General features: G+C 42.9%; 1 protein-coding gene across 9 annotated transcripts in view; it reads right to left on the minus strand.

The window, feature by feature from the left end:
- LOC309325884 (uncharacterized protein) overlaps nt 1-21,476 on the minus strand; it is a 91,063-nt gene that overhangs the window by 4,412 nt on the left and 65,175 nt on the right. The window lies entirely within an intron of this gene.

The following is a 21,476-nucleotide window of genomic DNA, read 5'->3' on the forward strand; positions in this document are numbered from 1 at the left end:
AAGTACGGATCCACATGGATCCTCAGGATCTTTGCACTGGGTCACCCCAAATTCACCATCAGATCACATAGCATGTCCATGGCTACAGCCTGCACCAAAAAAATCATGCACCCACTGTTGCCTGGGGCTGCAATGATTCAAAAACGTGGTTACAATGCGCAGATCCACATGGATTCTCAGGATTTTTGCATTGGGCTGCCCCCAAATCACCATCAAATCATATGTCTGTGGCCACAGCATGAAGCACAAAAATGATACATCCACTACTTCTTTCAGATTTTTTTTTCTTGTTTTCCTCCTCTAAAAACTATGTCTGTGTGGGACTTCCGGGTTAGTGCCAACGCGTAATGGCAGATTCCCTCTGAGCTCCGGAGGGACCAGCTTCACGAGTTCGGGTCCGGCCGCTGCGGCAAAGCAAGGACCCTCAAAAATCACAGGCGGGTGAAGCCTGTGAGCGTGGGACTCAGCAGGCACCATTTACGCCCCCCCCGAACTGCGAAAATGCCTTTTTAAAGGCTTCAGAACGGGACGGAGTGAGCGGCGTGGTGCTGAGAGTCGACTGCTATTCTCGTGGAGTGAAGCCGCACAGCCATTAGCGGAGAGCGCTGACTTTTTCCTGACAATTGGATTACAAAACAGCTACCCGTGAGTAGGTTTAATTTGAACTATTCTGAAAAAATTGAATAAATTTGGCACCGAAAGGGGAAGGAATAAACAGGAAGTCTGCCTCCCCTTTTTGTAGATTGAGCAAAGCAAAGAGATTAAAAAGCGGAAACCTTTAAAGACATTTTGTGAAGATCTAAATCCAACACCAAAAAAGAAAAGAGTTTCCCCTCTAAATTGCAGGAGTGGAGGGGGTAAGCTTTAGACACTTTTTACCTGCATGAAAAAAGGGAAAGAAAACTTTATCCGCTGCCTCCATACCTGGGAACGGACTGCCTTTAAATAAGAAAGTAGAGCAGTGGGGAGCCTGTCTTAAACTGAACTGAAAGTTAAGGACTTTAGAACTAACCCTGCAAAAGAGATACAGTGTTTCTGGACTTCTGTCTGAGAGTAACATCTTAAAGTAACAATCTTTAAAGTAACTGTTAAAGTAACTGTTTGGGGACATTGAAACTGTGGCTTTTAAGTGATTTAAAGAACTTATAAGAACTTTATCTGTCTCTAAAGACTTGTGCACTGAATTGGTCCCCCTAGAGGAATACTGACATTGTTGCAACAATAGTTAAGCAACTGGAAATTTCCTTTCCAAAACAAATCTTCCAGGCGTGGGACTGACCTTGGATTCTCATGAGTGGCATGGCAGATGATAAAGGAAAATTAGAGCCGGCACAGGAAAAAACTACAGGCACTAGATCTGGCAGACAATTTCGGGATACTGCAGCTCAGAGGAGGGCCTCAACATCTGGAACTGCAGGTATTCAAGGAGCTGCTACCCTGCAAACTAAACTAAAAGTTATGTCATCTGAAGATGTATTGAACCAGGCACTTGGCAAAATTAATGAGTCTTTGGAAAACCTAGCAAGACAAGTAGCAGAGACAAATAAACAGGTGGCCGAAACAAACAAACAGGTTGCTGAGGCTTCAGCAAAAATAGATGTGAATACCATAAGCATTAATGACCTGGGCAAGAAAGTGAGCTCTAATACACAGTCTATTGAAAAATTAATAGAGGAATTGGCCACAATCCGAAAAGTAGCTGACGAAGCTAAGGAAACTGCAATTGCCGCTCAAGAGAAGATATTACCAGTATATAAGAAACTGGAGGACCATGACCTGACACTGTCCATGATTGAACTACATAGCAAAGAGAGGAATCTGAGAATTAGAGCAATACCTGAAATCGAGAAGGACAATTTGGCCAACTTTCTCACAAAAGAATTTACAGACTTTTGGCAACAGGACTTGGGGAAGGAAGAATTTAAGATAGTGAGTGCATTTAGAATTGGGAAAAAACAAAGAAAAATAAGGTAAGAGACTGTTTGATTACCCTTCGAACAAAAGAAAAGGACAAAATTTTGAATTTGCACTACCAAAGAACTTTGGAAATTGAAGATTCATTTGTGGAGATCTATAAGGACATTCCAAAATACATTTTGGATATAAGGACTAATTACAGAGATCTAGTCGCCCTACTGAGAAGAAATAGAATATTCTTCAGGTGGGAATTTCCCCAAGGCCTATCTTTCAAATATATAGAAAGGAAGATAAGAATAAGAACAGTGCACGACAAAGACAAGTTTTTGGAGGACCACGGAGAAGATCTACAGAAAGGAGCGGAATCTGGAGAAGACCCGAAACCACTGGATAGAGGGATATTAAATATAGCAAACTTATCATTTGGATACAGATAGGTAGCCGTGTTGGTCTGCCATAGTCAAAACAAAACAAATTCCTTCCAGTAGCACCTTAAAGACCAACTAAGTCAGTTCTTGGTATGAGCTTTCGTGTGCATGCACACTTCTTCAGATACACTGTGTATCTGAAGAAGTGTGCATGCACACGAAAGCTCATACCAAGAACTGACTTAGTTGGTCTTTAAGGTGCTACTGGAAGGAATTTGTTTTGTTTTATCATTTGGACTACCTGAACCAGGGAAAGAGACACCACCGACAGAACAAGAACAGCAACTCGGAGCAGTTGGAGGCAAAGAGAAGTAACCCCACCATGGCTCTGCAACTTCTATTTTTTTTTTTTTAATAATTTTTATTAATTTTCATAAAACAAAAAAACACACAAATAGACAAACAATACATGACTTCCCCATGCCTCCCCTTCACTGCACCCCTGTTTCAAAAGTTTTTAGCAATCCTTCATTCCTTTTCAAAATTTAATTTCCCTCAAAATTTTCTTAACTTAAATATTTACAGCTATAGTTCTCTATTTCTTAACCCTTAACATTTTATCAGTCCAAGATTTTGCAACAGTTCTTAAGATATAATTTAAATTTTTTCCAGTCCTCTTCCACTGTCTCCCTCCTCTGATCACGGATTCTGCCGGTCATCTCTGCCAGTCCCATAAATTCAGTCACCTTCGTCTGCCATTCTTCCAGAGTAGGTAATTCTTGCATCTTCCAATACTTTGCCAGAAGAATTCTTGCTGCTGTAGTTGCGTACATAAAAAAGGTCTTATCTTTCTTTGGTACCAATTGGCCGACCATGCCCAAAAGGAAAGCCTCCGGTTTCTTTACAAATGTCCACTTAAGGACTTTCTTAATTTCATTATAGATCATTTCCCAGTAGGCTTTAACCTTTGGGCAGGTCCACCAAAGATGATAGAAAGTTCCTTCGCATTCGTTACATTTCCAACATTTATTACTGGGCAAATGGTATATCTTTGCAAGCTTGACTGGAGTCATGTACCATCTATAGATCATTTTCATTATGTTTTCTTTCAAGGCACTACATGCCGTAAATTTAAGGCCTGTGGTCCATAACTGTTCCCAGTCAGCAAACATAATATCGTGACCGAAGTCTTGTGCCCATTTGATCATAGCTGATTTAACTGTTTCATCCTGTGTATTCCATTTCAGCAACAAGTTATACATTCCAGACAAGTTCTTAGTATTGGGTTCTAGCAATTCTGTTTCTAACTTTGACCTCTCCTTCTGAAATCCTAGTTTCCTGTCCTGCTTAAAAGTCTCATTTATCTGATAGTAATGTAACCAGTCTCGAACTTTGGATTTTAATTTCTCAAAGCTCTGTAATTTCACTTTTTCACCGTCGTATTCTATAATTTCACTGTATTTTGGCCAATTAGAATCCATGTTAAGTTTTTTTACCGCTCTAGCTTCCATTGGTGACAACCATCTGGGTGTTTTATTTTCCAACAAATCCTTATATCGATTCCAAACATTATATAAAGCTTTCCTGACAATATGATTTTTAAAGCCTTTATAGATCTTTACCTTGTCATACCATAGATATGCATGCCAGCCAAAATTGTTGTCATACCCTTCCAAGTCTAAAATATCTGTGTCTTCAAGAAGTAGCCATTGCTTCAACCAGCAAAAGGCTGCTGCTTCATAATAAAGTCTTAAGTCCGGCAGCGCAAAACCCCCCCTATCTTTTGCAGGCTCTGCAACTTCTAAGCTGGAATTGTAATGGACTGAACTCCCCTCGGAAGAGAAAAGGTGTTTTTCATATATTAAAAAAAGAGCAATTGGATTTGATCTGTCTACAAGAAACACATGTAATGAGGTTACATAGGAAAATACTTATTAACAAAAGATTGGGACAAGAGTTTATCTCATCTGATAAAGTTTAAAAAAAAAGGAGTGGTGATATATGCAAAGGAGAGACTTTCACCGAAATTAATCTTCATAGACGAACAAGGAAGATATTTGGCAGTTGAAATTCAACACCAAGGAGAGAAATTTCTGGTAGTTGGAATTTATGCTCCGAACGAGGGGAAATCTGAATTTTTTAAGAAGTTGCATGAGACTTTACTGGATCATGGACAAGGCACAAAGACAGGTAGTCACTAAAGACGGTAGACTACCTAAAACCTTTTTTGAAATGACTGACAATATGGACCTGGTGGACATTTGGAGAGTAAGGAACCCTTTGGGAAGAGAGGGAACTTTCTTTTCTGAAGCCAAAATGACATGGACTAGAATTGACCAAATATGGATAACTAGAGGAAAAAGAGAGTGGAAATCTGCCCCAAAACTTGCTCCGACCATAATGCTGTGAGGATGGAGATGAAACAAATAGCAACTGGTTCCTTCAGATGGAGGATGAATGACACCTTATTTAGAGATGAAGAAGTTTACAAAAAGGCCCAAAAAACTTTGAGAGACTATTTTGAAATAAATATGAACACTGATGTTGAAAAAAGAGTAATCTGGGACGCAAGTAAAGCTGTTATTAGAGGGTTTTTGATACAACAGAATGCAATAAAGAAGAAAAGCCAAAATGAGAAAAAAGACAAAATTTTAGAGAAAATAAAAGAAGGGGAAAAGAAATTGAGAGCAAAACCAAAGTCACAAGAGATCTTGAGAGAAATAAAATTATACCAAACACTAAATTGATGAATCAAGAAATAGAATGGAAAATTAAACAAATGAGACAAAAGACATTTGAATCGGCGAATAAATGCGGGAAACTTTTGGCTTGGCAAATGAGAAAAGACAAAAATTAAATACTATTACAAACTTAGAAGTGGAAGGAAAAAACATACATAACCCAATTGAGATCAGAAACTGTTTCCAGAAGTACCTTAAACAACTATACTCACAAGGGCCACAGAAAGAAATGGACATAGAACGATTTTTAAAGACAAATGGATTACAAAAAATCTCTCAAGAAAGTAAATTGATGTTGAATTATAAAATATCAGAACAGGAGGTGGAAGGTGCCATCCAAAATATGCAATTGGGCAAGTCTCCAGGACCGGATGGGCTGACTTCCAGGTACTACAAATCTCTGAAGGAGTGTTTACTACAACCTTTGAAGGAAGTCTGCAATGAAATTTTGGAAGGGAAAAGGGCACCAGAGTCGTGGAAAGAGGCATTCATTACACTTATACCGAAAACAGAGTCTGAAAAGACTCAACTTAAGAACTACCGCCCCATATTGTTATTAAATGTGGATTACAAAATTTTTGCCGACATTTTGGCTAAAAGGTTGAAAAAAGTATTGATGGAAGAGATTCATAAAGACCAAGCGGGCTTTCTCCCGGGAAGATATGTCTGACATGAGGAATATAATTGATATTTTGGAAAAATTAGAAGTAAATATAAACACTAAAGCAGTTTTGATATTTGTGGACGCAGATATTTTTTTTATGAAAAAGAATCTACAGGGGATGGGGGTAGGCCAAGGTTTTGAAAATGGTATAGGTGCAATATACTCTGAACAGAAAGCAAAACTAAGTGTAAATAATGTGGTTACGGAAGAATTTAAGATAGAAAAAGGGACACGACAGGGGTGCCCAATTTCACCATTGCTTTTTATATCGGTCCTGGAGGTCCTGCTGAATATGATTAGAAGAGACCAGTTGGTTAAAGGTATACAGGTCAGAGCTAAACAGTACAAATTGAGAGCATTTGCAGATGATTTAATTTTGACATTACAGGAGCCAGAATCTAGTACTAAAAGGGTTTTAGAGTTACTTCAAGAATTTGGTCAAGTGGCAGGATTTAAACTGAACAAGTTAAAAACCAAAGTTTTAGAGAAAAACTTAACATCAATTGAAAAAGAAAGGTTTCAGAATGAGACTGGTTTGACCGTGGTTAAGAAAGTGAAATACTTGGGGATTAATATGACAGCAAAAAATGTGAACCTATTTAAAGATAATTATGAAAAATGTTGGACAGAAGTGAAAAAAGATCTAGAAATATGGTCAAATTTGAAGCTTTCCTTGTTGGGTCGAATTGCAGCTATAAAGATGAATGTATTGCCTAGAATGTTGTTTTTGTTTCAAACATTGCAGATTGTGGACAAGATGGACTGTTTCAAGAAGTGGCAGAAAGATATTTCTAGATTTGTCTGGCAGGGCAAGAAGCCCAGAATAAAATTTAAGATATTAACTGATGTAAAGGAAAGGGGTGGATTTGCCCTGCCAGACCTTAAACTTTACTATGAATCAGCAGCATTTTGCTGGTTGAAAGACTGGCTACTTCTTGAGAACACAGACATTTTGGATTTAGAAGGATTTAATAATGCTTTTGGGTGGCATGCATATTTGTGGTACGACAAGGTTAAAGTACATAAAGCATTTAAAAACCATATTGTCAGGAACAATTAGACCTAATTTGCCTACAGGAAACACATGTGATTAGGCTACATAGAAAAGTACTGATTAACAAAAGACTGGGCCAAGAATTTATCGCATCGGATAAGGTTAAAAAGAGAGGAGTGGTCATCTATGCAAAAGAAAGCCTATCACCAAAATTTCTTTTTAAAGATGAGCAAGGCAGAATTTTGGCAATTGAAATCCAAGCCCAAGGAGAAAAATTTTTGACATTAGGAGTTTATGCACCCAATGATGGGAAAGCAGAATTTTATAAGAAGTTGCATGAGACAATCATAGAATCATAGAGTTGGAAGAGACCACAAGGGCCATCGAGTCCAACCCCCTGCCAAGCAGGAAACACCATCAGAGCACTCCTGACATATGGTTGTCAAGCCTCTGCTTAAAGACCTCCAAAGAAGGAGACTCCACCACACTCCTTGGCAGCAAATTCCACTGTCGAACAGCTCTTACTGTCAGGAAGTTCTTCCTAATGTTTAGGTGGAATCTTCTTTCTTGTAGTTTGGAACCATTGCTCCATGTCCGCTTCTCTGGAGCAGCAGAAAACAACCTTTCTCCCTCCTCTATGTGACATCCTTTTATATATTTGAACATGGCTATCATATCACCCCTTAACCTCCTCTTCTCCAGGCTAAACATGCCCAGCTCCCTTAGCCGTTCCTCATAAGGCATTGTTTCCAGGCCTTTGACCATTTTGGTTGCCCTCCTCTGGACACGTTCCAGTTTGTCAGTGTCCTTCTTGAACTGTGGTGCCCAGAACTGGACACAGTACTCCAGGTGAGGTCTGACCAGAGCAGAATACAGTGGCACTATTACTTCCCTTGATCTAGATGCTATACTCCTATTGATGCAGCCCAGAATTGCATTGGCTTTTTTAGCTGCCGCGTCACTGTTGGCTCATGTCAAGTTTGTGGTCAACCAAGACTCCTAGATCCTTTTCACATGTACTGCTCTCAAGCCAGGTGTCCCCCATCTTGTATTTGTGCCTCTCATTTTTTTTGCCCAAGTGCAATACTTTACATTTCTCCCTGTTAAAATTCAGCTTGTTTGTTTTGGCCCAGTTCTCTAATCTGTCAAGGTCGTTTTGAAGTGTGATCCTGTCCTCTGGGGTGTTAGCCACCCCTCCCAGTTTGGTGTCATCTGCAAATTTGATCAGGATGCCCTTGAGTCCATCATCCAAGTCGTTGATAAAGATGTTGAATAAGACCGGGCCCAAGACAGAACCCTGTGGCACCCCACTAGTCACTCTTCTCCAGGATGAAGAGGAACCATTGATGAGCACCCTTTGGGTTCGGTCAGTCAGCCAGTTACAAATCCACTGAGTGGTAGCATAGTCAAGACCGCATTTTACCAGCTTCTTTACAAGAATATCATGGGGCACCTTGTCAAATGCCTTGCTGAAATCAAGGTAGGCTACATCCACTGCGTTCCCTTCATCTACCAGGCTTGTAATTCTGTCGAAAAACGAGATCAGGTTAGTCTGACATGACTTATTTTTCAGAAATCCATGCTGACTATTGGTGATCACAGTATTCCTTTCTAGGTGCTCACAAACTGTTTGCTTAATGATCTGCTCCAGAATCTTCCCTGGTATTGATGTCAGACTGACTGGGCGGTAATTATTTGGGTCCTCTCTTTCCCCCTTTTTTGAAAATAGGGACAACATTTGCCCTCCTCCAGTCTGCCGGGACTTCGCCTGTTCTCCAGGAATTCTCAAAGATGACTGCCAGTGGTTCTGAGATCACATCTGCCAGTTCTTTTAATACTCTTGGATGCAGTTCATCTGGCCCTGGAGACTTGAATACATCTAAACTAGCCAAGTATTCTTGTACTATCTCCTTAGTTATTCTGGGTTGTGTTTCCTCTGCTGAATCATTTGCTCCAAATTCTTCAGGTCGGGCATTGTTTTCTTTATCGGAGAAGACTGAGGCAAAGAAGGCATTGCTGGACTACATGCTGGACTACAATGCTGGACTACATGGACTATAATAACATCATTATGATGGGAGATATGAATGGAGTGGTATCTACGAACATGGATAAAGCACAGAAACAGACTGTTACTAAAGAAGACAGACTACCAAAACTTTTTTTGAACTAACTAACAATATGGATTTAATTGATATATGGAGAACTAAAAATCCCCTAGAAAGAGAGGGTACATTCTTTTCTGAAGCCAAATTGACATGGACTAGAATTGACCAAATATGGACATCCAGAGCACTGGCACCTAAGATAAAAAAGGTGGAAATCTGCTCAAAAACTTGCTTCGACCATAAAGCAGTAAAGATGGAAATGAAACTAACACCAACCGGTTCCTTTAGATGGAAGATGAATGACACCTTACTACAGGATCAAGAGATTATCAAGAAGGCCCAAAAGGCACTGAGAGAGTATTTTGAAGTAAACTTGAGAACTATGGTGGAAAAAAGAGTAATCTGGGACGCAAGTAAAGCGGTCATGAGAGGGTTTCTAATCCAACAGAATGTTATAAAAGAGGACTCAAAATGAAAAAAAAGATAAAATTTTGGAAAAAATAAAAGGAGAGAAGAAATTAAGGTCGAAACCAAATTCACAGGAGATTCTGAGAGAAATTAAATTATATCAAGTACAATACATGAAATTGATAAACCAAGAAGTAGAATGGAAAATAAAACAGATGAGGCAAAAGACATTTGAATCGGCTAATAAATGTGGGGAACTGCTAGCTTGGCAGTTGAAAAAAAGACAGAAGTTAAACACTATTACAAATCTCGAGATAGAAGGCAAAAGTATCCGGAATCCTGTGGAGATTAGAAGGTGTTTCCAGAGATACTTTAAACAACTTTACACACAAGGGCCACAGAAAGAGACAGATATAGACCAATTTTTAAGATCCAATGGATTACAAAAAATATCTCAAGAAAAACGGACAATGTTGAATCATGCAATTACAGAACAGGAGATTGAAGGTGCCATTCAGAACATGCAGCTGGGCAAGTCTCCAGGGCCAGACGGGCTAACCTCCAAGTATTATAAAACTTTGAAAGACTACTTTCAAACCTGCACAGAATATTGCTTAATCGGTTGCCACTAATTTGATTTTAATTTTTATAATGAATATTTTGAATGTGTGATTATTTGATTATTTGATTATTTGATTATTTGATTATTGTTAGCCGCCCTGAGCCCGGCTTCGGCTGGGGAGGGCGGGATATAAATAAAATTTATTATTATTATTATTATTATTATTACTTAATTCAACCATTAAAGGAGGTTTGCAACGAAATTATGGAGGGGAAGAAGGCGCCGGAGTCGTGGAAAGAAGCTTTTATTACACTTATACCGAAACTAGAGTCTGAAAAGACACAACTCAAGAACTACCGTCCCATATCCCTTTTAAATGTGGATTACAAAATCTTTGCCGACATTTTAGCTAACAGATTAAAAAAAGTATTAGTAGAAGAGATTCACAAGGATCAGGCAGGCTTTCTCCCAGGTAGACACTTGTCTGATAATACAAGGAATATAATTGACATTTTGGAGATGTTACAAGTGAATATCAATACAAAAGCTGCCTTAATTTTTATTGATGCGGAGAAGGCCTTTGATAATATTTCCTGGAACTTTATGAAGAAAAATCTTAAGGGAATGGGGGTGGGACAAGGGTTTGAAAATGGTATAAGTGCAATTTATTCAGAACAGAAAGCTAAATTGATAGTTAATAATGTGGTGACTGAAGAATTTAAGATAGAAAAAGGAACACGACAGGGCTGCCCTATCTCTCCATTACTATTTATTTCGGTCCTGGAGGTGCTGTGAATATGATTAGAAGGGACCGCCTGATCAAAGGAATTCAGGTCGGAGCAAAACAATATAAATTGAAGGCTTTTGCAGATGACCTAGTTTTGACATTACAGGAGCCAGAATCTAGTACGAAAAGGGTATTAGAACTGATTCAAGAATTTGGTCAGGTGGCAGGATTTAAATTGAACAAGTCAAAAACGAAGGTGTTAGAGAAAAATTTAACACAGACTGAAAAAGAAAGGTTTCAGAATGAGACTGGTTTGACCTTAGTTAAGAAAGTGAAATATCTGGGGATTAATATGACAGCTAAAAATTTGAATTTATTTAAGGATAATTATGAGAAATGTTGGTCAGAAGTTAAAAAAGATTTAGAAATATGGTCTAATTTGAAGCTTTCCTTGTTGGGTCAAATTGCAGTTATAAAGATGAATGTATTGCCAAAAATGTTATTTTTGTTTCAAACTTTACAGATTGTGGACAAGATGGATTGTTTCAAGAAGTGGCAGAGAGATATCTCTAGATTTGTCTGGCAGGACAAAAAGCCCAGAATAAAATTTAAAATATTAACTGATGCGAAGGAAAGAGGGGGGTTTGCCCTGCCGGACTTTAAACTTTATTATGAATCAGCAGCATTCTGCTGGTTGAAAGACTGGCTGCTTCTTGAGAACACTGACATTTTGGATTTGGAAGGTTTTAATGCTTTTGGATGGCATGCATATTTGTGGTACGACAAGGTTAAAGTGCACAAAAATTTCAAACACCATATTGTCAGGAAAGCATTATTTAATGTCTGGAAAAGGTACAAAGATTTATTGGAAAATAAGACCCCAAGGTGGTTGTCACCTGTCAGGGAACTGCCATCGGAAGAGCAGGTGGTGGAAGGGCTCAAGGAGGTTAGGAGACTTAACCGCAGAGGAGGGAACCAGCAGGGGGAGAGAAGGAGCTCTGAGCGAAAGGGAGTCGGAGGGATGGCTCTGGGACACTTCTAGCGAAAACAGTGAGGAGGTTTCAGGACCTCCTATAGGGACACCCACACCTCGCCGGAAACTGTCACGCCGAGAGTCCAGAAGACGCGTGTCAGGGCTGCCTCTAGGTCCCAGCTCACAGAGAACCAACGCCAGGCTGATATTATGTACAAAAGTCTTTATTGAAGTATAGTTTCCATTTTAAAGCCAGAGCGTGCAACCCTACGTCTAGACTCTAGATCGGCGAAGTCCTATCTGAATCACTTCCCCTTCCGCACCAGTTTAAGATCCTAGCCCTGCTCCACCTTCTGCGCTGCTCTCTCCTCCTCTGGGTCCTCCTGCCCTCTGGGGCATTGCCCTTCCTGGACTCTTCCGACGCTGAGTCGCTTAGCTCCTCCCCTTGCCTCCGGCGTGCTTTAGGACCCGGTTCCCAATCCTCACTCTCTGCTGTCCCGCGCTCCTGTACATTTGAACTTGCTTCTCGTGCCAACCCAGTGACCTTTCTCCTAACCGTTACACTGCTTCTATCACTGCTTCCCTCTTCCGTGACACTGGCCGGATCTGACCTCCCCTCCGTTGTACGACTCTCCGAGGAAGGCGTGGTCAGCTCTGCCTCGTCTTCTCTCCCTGGTGGGGGAAGTACTGGTCCCGATGCCTGGGACCCTTCCCCCCCACTCTGCTCTGGTGGGGAAGCTGGTCCTGATCTCCAACTACTACTCTGGGAGTCCCTGCTCCCCCCTTGCTCCTGGGGCGTTCCCCTTGGGACCCCCCTACCCCTGGCCACTGGCGCTCCCTTCTGTGAATCTTCCGATTCGCTGGAGAGGCTTATGGAATCCCTCGGACCACTGTCTCCTCCTACACTGCAATCTGATTCCTCGCCCTCGCTCTCCATCTCCCATCTTCCCTGTGCCTCTGCTCCTGAGCCCCTGACAACGCGTTTCCGTTAAGGAGCTTTTATGTTGGAAGAGATTCCGCAAACGCCCACTGTCGGATTCTGCCAGCGATTGAGGGAGCCATGCTTAAGGGGCTCCGCTACAGACAGAGCTTTGCTAATCTGGGCAAACTCTGAGGGACTAAGCTTTTACGCACAAGCAGCTCATCCCATCACAGCAATCCGACAGTCTTTGAAAGCCGCTTGTGCAAGGAGAGGCATCATGAGCAACCCAACCGGAGCCGGAGTAGCAGGAGGAGCTGGAGCGGGTCCAAGCCTGGAGGAAAGGTACAGGGCGTTGGAGGTCCAGCTAGCGCTGCAAACGGCAAGGCTCGAGGAGAGGAGGGCTCAGGATGCAGAAAAGGGAAAGGCCACCCTACTCACAAGGAAGGTGCCAGGATTGGTGCAGAAGTTTGGGGGTGATCCCAGGAACTATCAAGCTTTTAGGACAGAGATGCAATACGCCCTCAATCTGCAGTTTGATGACTTTCCTGATGAGGAATCGAGGGTAGCGTTTGTGATTGGGCATCTCGAAGGGGGGGGGGCGAAAGACTGGGTGAGGCCCCTGATGGCAGCTAATAGTGACGCCCTAAAGGACTCGAGGAAGTTTTTTCGTGCCATGGATCTGATGTTTTCCAGTGAGATTGAGCAGGGAGTGGTGCGCAGACAGTTAATGGCATGTAAACAGGGGAGCCGATCTGTCCGTGAGTACTGGACTGAGTTCACCATGTTGATCCATAAATTGGGTTGGGATTTGTCGGCGGAACCGATACAAATGCTGTTCAAAGAAGGACTATCTTCGGCAGTGAAGGACGAACTTTCCCGGGCGCCCAGGGCAGAGTCTATGGACCAGCTGACTAAATCCGCGCTAGCCATAGGAGCACGCCAGGAGGCGAGAGCTTTGGAGAAGCGGGAAGGGAAGGGGGAACGTTGGAGGGATTTTTGTATTCCAGAGATTCCTGAGCAGCATTCCCCGCCAGCAGAGCCGATGGAAATTGGAACAGTGCACGCGCGCGCAGTTTCAAACCCCAGTGAAAGGCGGAAGGAGGGAAAGAGCGCCAAGAAATGTTTTCTCTGCCAACAGCCAGGTCACTTTGCCAGAGTCTGCCCGCAAAGAAAGGAATGGCAAGGGATGGCGGGAGCTGTTGGAGGGGAGGAGGAGGGGGTTAAGGAGCAAGTAAAAGCCAACGCCTGGCTGCCACCATCGGGGCACAGCAGCCAGGCCAAAGAGCAGTGAATGTGCCCACGCCGGAACCCCCAAGACCAGCGCTTGTAATAGAGGTGTTGCTAGAGCTGCCAAACGGACACCCATTAAAGATAAAGGCGCTGTTGGACTCAGGCAGCTCCTGCAATTTTATGAGTAAGGAGTTTGCAGCCGAACACCAGATACAGACTATCCCTTTGAGCAACCCGTTGCAGGTGACCACGATTGATGGGAGGGAACTGTTGGGTGGAGAAGTTAACCAACAGACTGTCCCAATGATAATGAGGGTGGCAAGACACACTGAACTGATAGCGTTTAATGTGGCCACCTTGGGAGGAGCGCCCATTATTTTGGGGATGAGCTGGCTGGCACTGCATGATCCGCTAGTGGGATGGCACCAGAGGGTAGTTTCCTTTGGGTCAGCGCATTGCATGGCACACTGCAAGGAAGGGGAAGCCCAGGTAGGAGCCCAGGCTACGCTAGCAGGGATGGAAGTAACAGATAAAGGGAAGGTACCACGACAATACGCCGACCTGGTTAACGTCTTCAGCGAAAGAGAAGCAGATAAACTGCCCCCACACAGACCCTTTGACTGTCAAATTAACTTACTCCCAGGAGCACAACTGCCAGTGGGCAAGCTGTATGCAATGTCAGACAGGGAGATGCAGGAGTTAAGGGAGTTCATTGACAAGAACCTCAAGCGAGGTTTCGGAGACTTCCGGGTTGGCGCCATCGCCGAATGGCGGACTCCCTCCGAGCTCCGGAGGGAGCCTGCTCGGTAGGGGCTGGGTCCTGCCGCGCCGGCGACGCGGGGACCCTTAAAAACCATGGGCGCTAAAACCCATGGACATGGTGACTCGGCTGGCACCTTTTGAGCCCCCCCCCGACCCGCGAAGGAGCCTTTTTAAAGGCTACGGAACGGGTGACGGGGGGTGGTGCTTTGAGTCCTCCGTTTAGCCTGCCGAGCGAAGCCGCATGCCATTCGATGGAGAGCGCTGACTTCTTCCATTGGAAATTTGGACTTAAAAGCATAACCCGTGAGTAATCGGAACTTGGATTAAAAAAGGCGAGAAATTTTTAAAGAATTCGGAACGAGCGGGGGAAGCATAAAAAGGAAGTCAGGCCCCCCCCCCTGTTGTAGAGGAGCTAAAGTAAAGGACTTAACATCTAAGATTGAGCGCAACCTTATTTTGAGAAAGTTATGAAATTTCGCGATGGAAAATTATAAGATTGAGCTGGAGGAGAAAAGTGGAATTTATTCAAAAAGCACCCCCCCCCCGGAACCTGGGAGCGTTTTAGTTAGAGCGCCGGGAGAAGACAAGGACAGCTGTCAAAGAGCTGTCAAAGCAGAAGAACAAAAATGAGAACTTTGTTACGAGGACTTTGCCGGTTATATTTGTTACAAATTGGATACAAAATGTTTAAAACAAGGAATAATAAGTTACTTTGACTGGTGGACGTGATCTGGAAGGGAACTGAGTTACTACAATCCACCTAGAGGAGCCGAGGGATATTACAAGTTGTTGGCATCGAATTTGACAGAACTTTTTATCTCCTGGGAAACTGCAGAAATGGAACATTATTTTGGCTACAGAGGTTTACACACTAAAGTAGACAATAGACTTATCTATTGAAAAATGGAAGGGACTTGGCATCATGTTTTGTTCCTGAATAACAGAGCCTCTGCAGTGGAATTTAGAAGCTTTTGGAATTAGAACATTTGTGCAGGAAAACAGGAAAAGAAAGAGGAGAGAGATTAACAAGAACAACAAGAATAATAAGAATTGGACAAAGTTGGAAGTGGGAACATTTGGGACATCCAGATTTGAAAGGCTTAAGAAATAAAATTGGAGTTTTACTCCCAAGTATATAAAAATCTGGATGGAAAAAATGGGCCTTTTTGAGATAGACTCCTTCCAAGATTGGACATTTAAAATTAAAGAAGACTGGTAAAGGACTATGGTTTAAATAAATGTGGGAGCTCCAGGAAGACATCAGATGTTGATCAATATGGGGAACGCAACCAGGAAAAGGGGGAGGGAAATTTGGAATCCAAAGGCTGCAAAATCATATTTTATTTTATTATATTTTAATCTATTATGTATATTAAAGGGGGGAACGCGCGGAAGGGAACAGGTCGATCTTAGGAGATGGGAAAATATTTTTAAATTGGGTTAATGATAATAAGGTTAAAATTTGGGATAATAAATTGCTGAATTTATTTGTAAGAATTGGAATATAAGAGGGGGAGGGGAGGGGAAGTCCTGGAAAGATGTTACGGAAAATAAGATCTTAAATTTGGATGTTTTGTTTTTTTTATATTGTTATAATTGGAAACTCTTAATAAATATTATTTTTAAAAAAAAGAACCTCAAGCGAGGTTTCATCAGAGAGTCACGCGCGGTGGGGGGCAGCCCAGTGTTCTTTGTGGACAAAAAAAATACGGATAAACCCAGATTGGTCGTGGACTTCCGGGCCCTGAATGCAGTGTCAGAACCAGTGGCTTTCCCCATGCCCAGAATCGATGACATTTTGACCCGGGTGAGGAAAGGGAAAATTTTTACCAAGCTGGACCTAAGGGGGGCGTATAACCTGATACGTATGAGAAAGGGAGACGAGTGGAAAACCACTATGTTCACCCCCTTGGGGGCCTTTGGGTACCTCGTTATGCCTTTCGGTCTACAGGGGGGCTCGGCCTGTTTTCAATCGTTCATGAATCACGTCCTGGGACCATTGCTTTACAAGAACTGTGTAGCGTTTTTAGATGACGTCCTGGTGTACTCAGAGAATGAGGAGCAGCATGTGCGAGATGTAAGAGAGGTACTGAGCAGACTGCAAGAAAACCAGCTGTGGGTGAAACTGGAGAAGTGTGAGTTTCATACCAGAGAGGTGGAATTCCTGGGGTACCGGTTGTCAGACAAGGGATTGGCCATGGATCCCAGCAAGGTTCAAGCGGTACTGGAATGGAAGACACCGAAAACTAAGAAGGACGTGCAAAGGTTCCTGGGCTTTGGAAACTTCTATCGGAAGTTCATCAAGAACTTTGCCCACTTAACGGCGCCCATCACTGATTGTCTCAGCAGCAAGAAGAAATTTGTTTGGACGGAAGAGGCGCAGCGGGCGTTCGAAAGATTGAAGAAGGCGTTTGCGTCGGAAGAACAACTTTTGCACGTGGATCTACAGCAACCAATGAGAGTGGAGACTGACACATCAGACCGAGCGGTGGGGGCGGTGCTTCTACAGCCGGAAAAAGATACGTCGGAATGGAGACCATGTGCCTTCTTCTCGCGGAAGTTGAACAAATCCGAGAGGAACTACACCGTGTACGACCGAGAACTACTCGCCATTCATGAAGCTTTCCGGAGATGGCGACACTTGCTGATTGGAGCGCAGCACAAGGTCCAAGTGCGCACCGACCACAAAAATCTAGAATACTGGAGAACTGCCCGAGTACTGAACCAGAGACAAGTGAGATGGGCCCAGGAGTTCTCCAAATTCCATTTTGAAATTTGCTATGTGCCGGGGAAGGAGAATGTCAGAGCGGACGCTCTCTCTCATAAACCAGAGTATTTAGAGGGAGAGGGGGCGCCAGAGGAGAGACATATCATCCCTGAGGACCACTGGGTGTGTGGGGTGGCATTGGTGGGGCAAAGAGAACTGGTAGAGGAAATCGAGAACGATGAATACGCCCAAGATAAACTCAGAGGACTCCAGGGAGGTGGAGAGAACACAGGGGGGTTTGAGGAAAGGAACGGAACGTTGTATTACAAGGGGGCACTGTACATACCGGAAGGAGAATTGAGGGGTCGGGTACTCAAACAATTGCACGACAGCCCCACAGCGGGGCACTTCGGGCAACACAAAACCATGTGGTTGGTTACCAGGGAGTTTTGGTGGCCCAAGGTGAGGGAAGACGTACGGGAATATGTTAGGGGGTGCGACCGGTGCCAGCGAGCAAAAGGGGAGAGGTTGGCACCAGCGGGGCTATTGGAACCCTTACCCACACCAGAAAGGCCATGGGAGGCAGTATCCATAGATTTTATGACGGATCTGCCAAAATCCAAAGGGAAAACAGCTGTCATGGTGGTAGTAGACCTGTTAACCAAGATGTGCCACTTTGTAGCATGCTCACATGCGGTCACGGCAGAAGAGACAGCCAAATTGTTTGTAGAACACATTTTTAGGTTGCATGGCGCCCCCTTGAGGGTGGTCTCTGACCGAGGGAAACAATTTACGTCCAGGTTCTGGAGGAAGCTCATGAGCTTGCTGCACGTAGAAGTCAATTTTTCGACTGCTCGACACCCTGAAACCAATGGGCAGGCGGAAAGAGCAAACGGTATCCTCCAACAATACTTGAGGTGTTATGTCAATGACAGAGAAAATGATTGGGTAGAAAAGTTGGCACTGGCGGAATTTGCCTACAATAATGCGGAGAATGTGTCCACAGGGATGAGTCCCTTTTTGGCAAACTACGGGTGTCATCCCAGGGCTTTTCCAGGGGAAGGAGGGGAGAGATGGAGCGTCCCGGCAGCAGAACATTTTGTAGAGGAGATGGAAGCGATCCACCGTCAGCTCCAACTTAACCTAGAAAGGGCCAAGGAAGAATACAAGAAGCAGGCAAACAGGAATAGAAGGGAAGGTGAAACCATAAGGGTGGGGGACCAGGTGTGGCTGTCGACCCAAGGGTTGCCGTTCAAAGGGGGTTGTAAGAAATTGAGACCCAAAAGATTGGGACCATTTGAGGTCATTCAACAGGTCAATCCGGTGGCGTTCAAACTCAGGTTACCTAACCACATGAAACTGCACCCAGTATTCCACAGGTCATTGTTGTCACCATACAGGGGGGGACGTGAAGGGTTGTTCACTCAGGGACCAGTCATAGAAGAAAGGGAGCGCAACAACCATGTGGCAGAAATCATTGACTCCAGGTGGAAGGGTAATCAGGTGGAGTATTTGGTAGCTTGGGAAGGGGAACCAGAGTCAGAAAACACCTGGGTAAGTGCAGAGGAAGTCAATGACGAGGTTTTGATAGAAACGTTTCATCAAAGGTTCCCAAGGAAACCTCAGTCTGTAACGAGGTTCTGGAGGGAACATTTTGGCACCACCTACGAGGAAGAGGAGTTCGAAGGGTTCCCGGAATCAGAGCTGGAAGAAGGAGTAGACTCTGATGAGGAGGAGTACTGGGGGGCTAGGGACAGCAACTGGTGGAGGGAAGTGTTCGAGACTTCGGAAGATGAGGGAGGCTCTTTCAGGGGTTTTGCATCCTCACCGCCCATGGAGGAAGGGACGGGAGGGGGTGAAGGGGGCCCTGGAGGGGAGGTGGATGTCAGGGAACTGCCATCGGAAGAGCAGGTGGTGGAAGGGCTCAAGGAGGTTAGGAGAGACTTAACCGCAGAGGAGGGAACCAGCAGGGGGAGAGAAGGAGCTCTGAGCGAAAGGGAGTCGGAGGGATGGCTCTGGGACACTTCTAGCGAAAACAGTGAGGAGGTTTCAGGACCTCCTATAGGGACACCCACACCTCGCCGGAAACTGTCACGCCGAGAGTCCAGAAGACGCGTTTCCGTTAAGGAGCTTTTATGTTGGAAGAGATTCCGCAAACGCCCACTGTCGGATTCTGCCAGCGATTGAGGGAGCCATGCTTAAGGGGCTCCGCTACAGACAGAGCTTTGCTAATCTGGGCAAACTCTGAGGGACTAAGCTTTTACGCACAAGCAGCTCATCATCCCATCACATCACCCATGGAAGCAAAGGCTCTGAAAAGACTCAATATGGCCGAAATATTGGGAGATATTAGAACAGGAAGGAGACAAAATGAAATTGCAGAGTTTTGAGAAATTAAAAGACAAAGTACGAGATTGGCTTCATTATTATCAAATAAGAGAGGCCTATAATTTGGATAAAAAATTGGGCTTCCAGGTGGAAAAATCGAAACTGGAAACAGAACTGCTAGAACCCAAAACTAAGATACTTTCAAGAATGTATAACATGCTGTTGAAATGGAATACTCAGGATGAAACAGTTAAATCAGCCATGATTAAATGGGCACAGGACATAGGTCATAACATTTTGTTTGCTGACTGGGAAAAGTTGTGGACCACTGGTATGAAATTTACGGCATGTAATGCCTTAAGAGAGAATATTATGAAAATGATTTATAGGTGGTACATGACCCCAGTCAAGCTTGCGAAAATTTATCACCTGCCTGATAACAAATGTTGGAAATGTAAAGTAACTGAGGGTACATTGTTTCACCTTTGGTGGACGTGCCCGAAGATTAAGGCTTTCTGGGAGATGATATATAATGAACTGAAAAAGGTATTTAAATATACTTTCCTTAAGAAACCAGAGGCCTTTCTCTTGGGCATAGTCGGCCAATTGGTGTTAAAGAAAGATAGAACGTTTTTTATGTATGCGACAACAGCAGCAAGAATACTCATCGCAAAGTACTGGAAGACACAAGATTTGCCCACCTTGGAAGAATGGCAGATGCAAGTAATAGACTACGTGGAATTGGCAGAAATGACTGGCAGAATTCGAGACCTGGGAGAAGAATCGGTGGAAGAGGACTGGAAGAAGTTTAAAGACTATCTGCAGAAACACTGCAAAATTTATGAATGTTAAAAGGATGTTGAATATGAAAATAATATGGCATTAGTGATACAGTGTGAAAAAATATGCAAAAATGTAATGAAAAAGGGTGAAAAAGTTCTATTATGTCAGAAGTAAATAATATGTTAAGGGCGTTTAAATATAAGGAGGAAAGATTGGAGACATAATAGAGTGATTTTAATAATTAGAAATGAGTTTTGAAAGAGGGTAAGGATTTGCTGTATCTGATTGGGTAAAGAGGAATACAAAAAAGGGAGGCGTGAGGAAGTCAAGAAAGAAAGTTAATCAAATATGAATTTAAAAGCTGGAGTTGTTATTTTTAATTTTTATTTTTTTATTTTTGATGTATTTGTGTATCCGTGATTGTTTTTTGTGTGTCTGTATTTGGTGATGTTTTTCTTTTTTCTGTAAAAGTAAATAAATATATTTTTTTAAAAAACAAAAAACCATATTATCAGGAAAGCATTGTTTAATGTTTGGATAAGATACAAAGACCTATTGGAAAACAAAACCCCAAGGTGGTTGTCACCAATGGAAGCGAAAGCTTTTAAAAGACTCAATATGGAGTCCAAATGGCCAAAATATTGGGAAATTTTGGAACAAGAGGGAGACAAATTGAAATTGCAGAGTTTTGAGAAACTAAAAAACAAAGTGCGAGACTGGCTTCATTATTATCAGATAATGGAGGCTTATAAATTAGACAAGAAAATTGGATTCCAGGTGGAAAAATCGAAATTAGAAACAGAATTGTTAGAACCCAAAACTAAGATTCTGTCAAAGATGTACAACTTGCTGCTGAAATGGAATACTCAGGATGAAACAGTGAAGTCTGTTATGATTAAATGGGCACAGGATGTTGGACATAACATTATGTTTGCTGACTGGGAACAGTTATGGACCACAGGTATGAAATTTACGGCATGTAATGCCTTAAGAGAGAATATTATGAAAATGATTTATAGGTGGTACATGACCCCAGTCAAGCTTGCAAAAATTTATCATTTGCCCGATAATAAATGTTGGAAATGTAAAGAGACTGAAGGTACATTCTTTCACCTTTGGTGGATATGCCCAAGGATTAAGGCTTTCTGGGAAATGATCTATAATGAAATGAAAAAGGTATGCAAATATACCTTCTTGAAGAAACCAGAGGCCTTTCTCCTGGGCATGGTTGGCCAATTGGTGTCAAAGAAGGATAGAACTTTTTTTATGTATGCGACAACAG

Source organism: Podarcis erhardii, assembly GCF_964252035.2.
Source record: "Podarcis erhardii genome assembly, chromosome: 12".
NCBI classification, from domain to species: domain Eukaryota; kingdom Metazoa; phylum Chordata; class Lepidosauria; order Squamata; family Lacertidae; genus Podarcis; species Podarcis erhardii.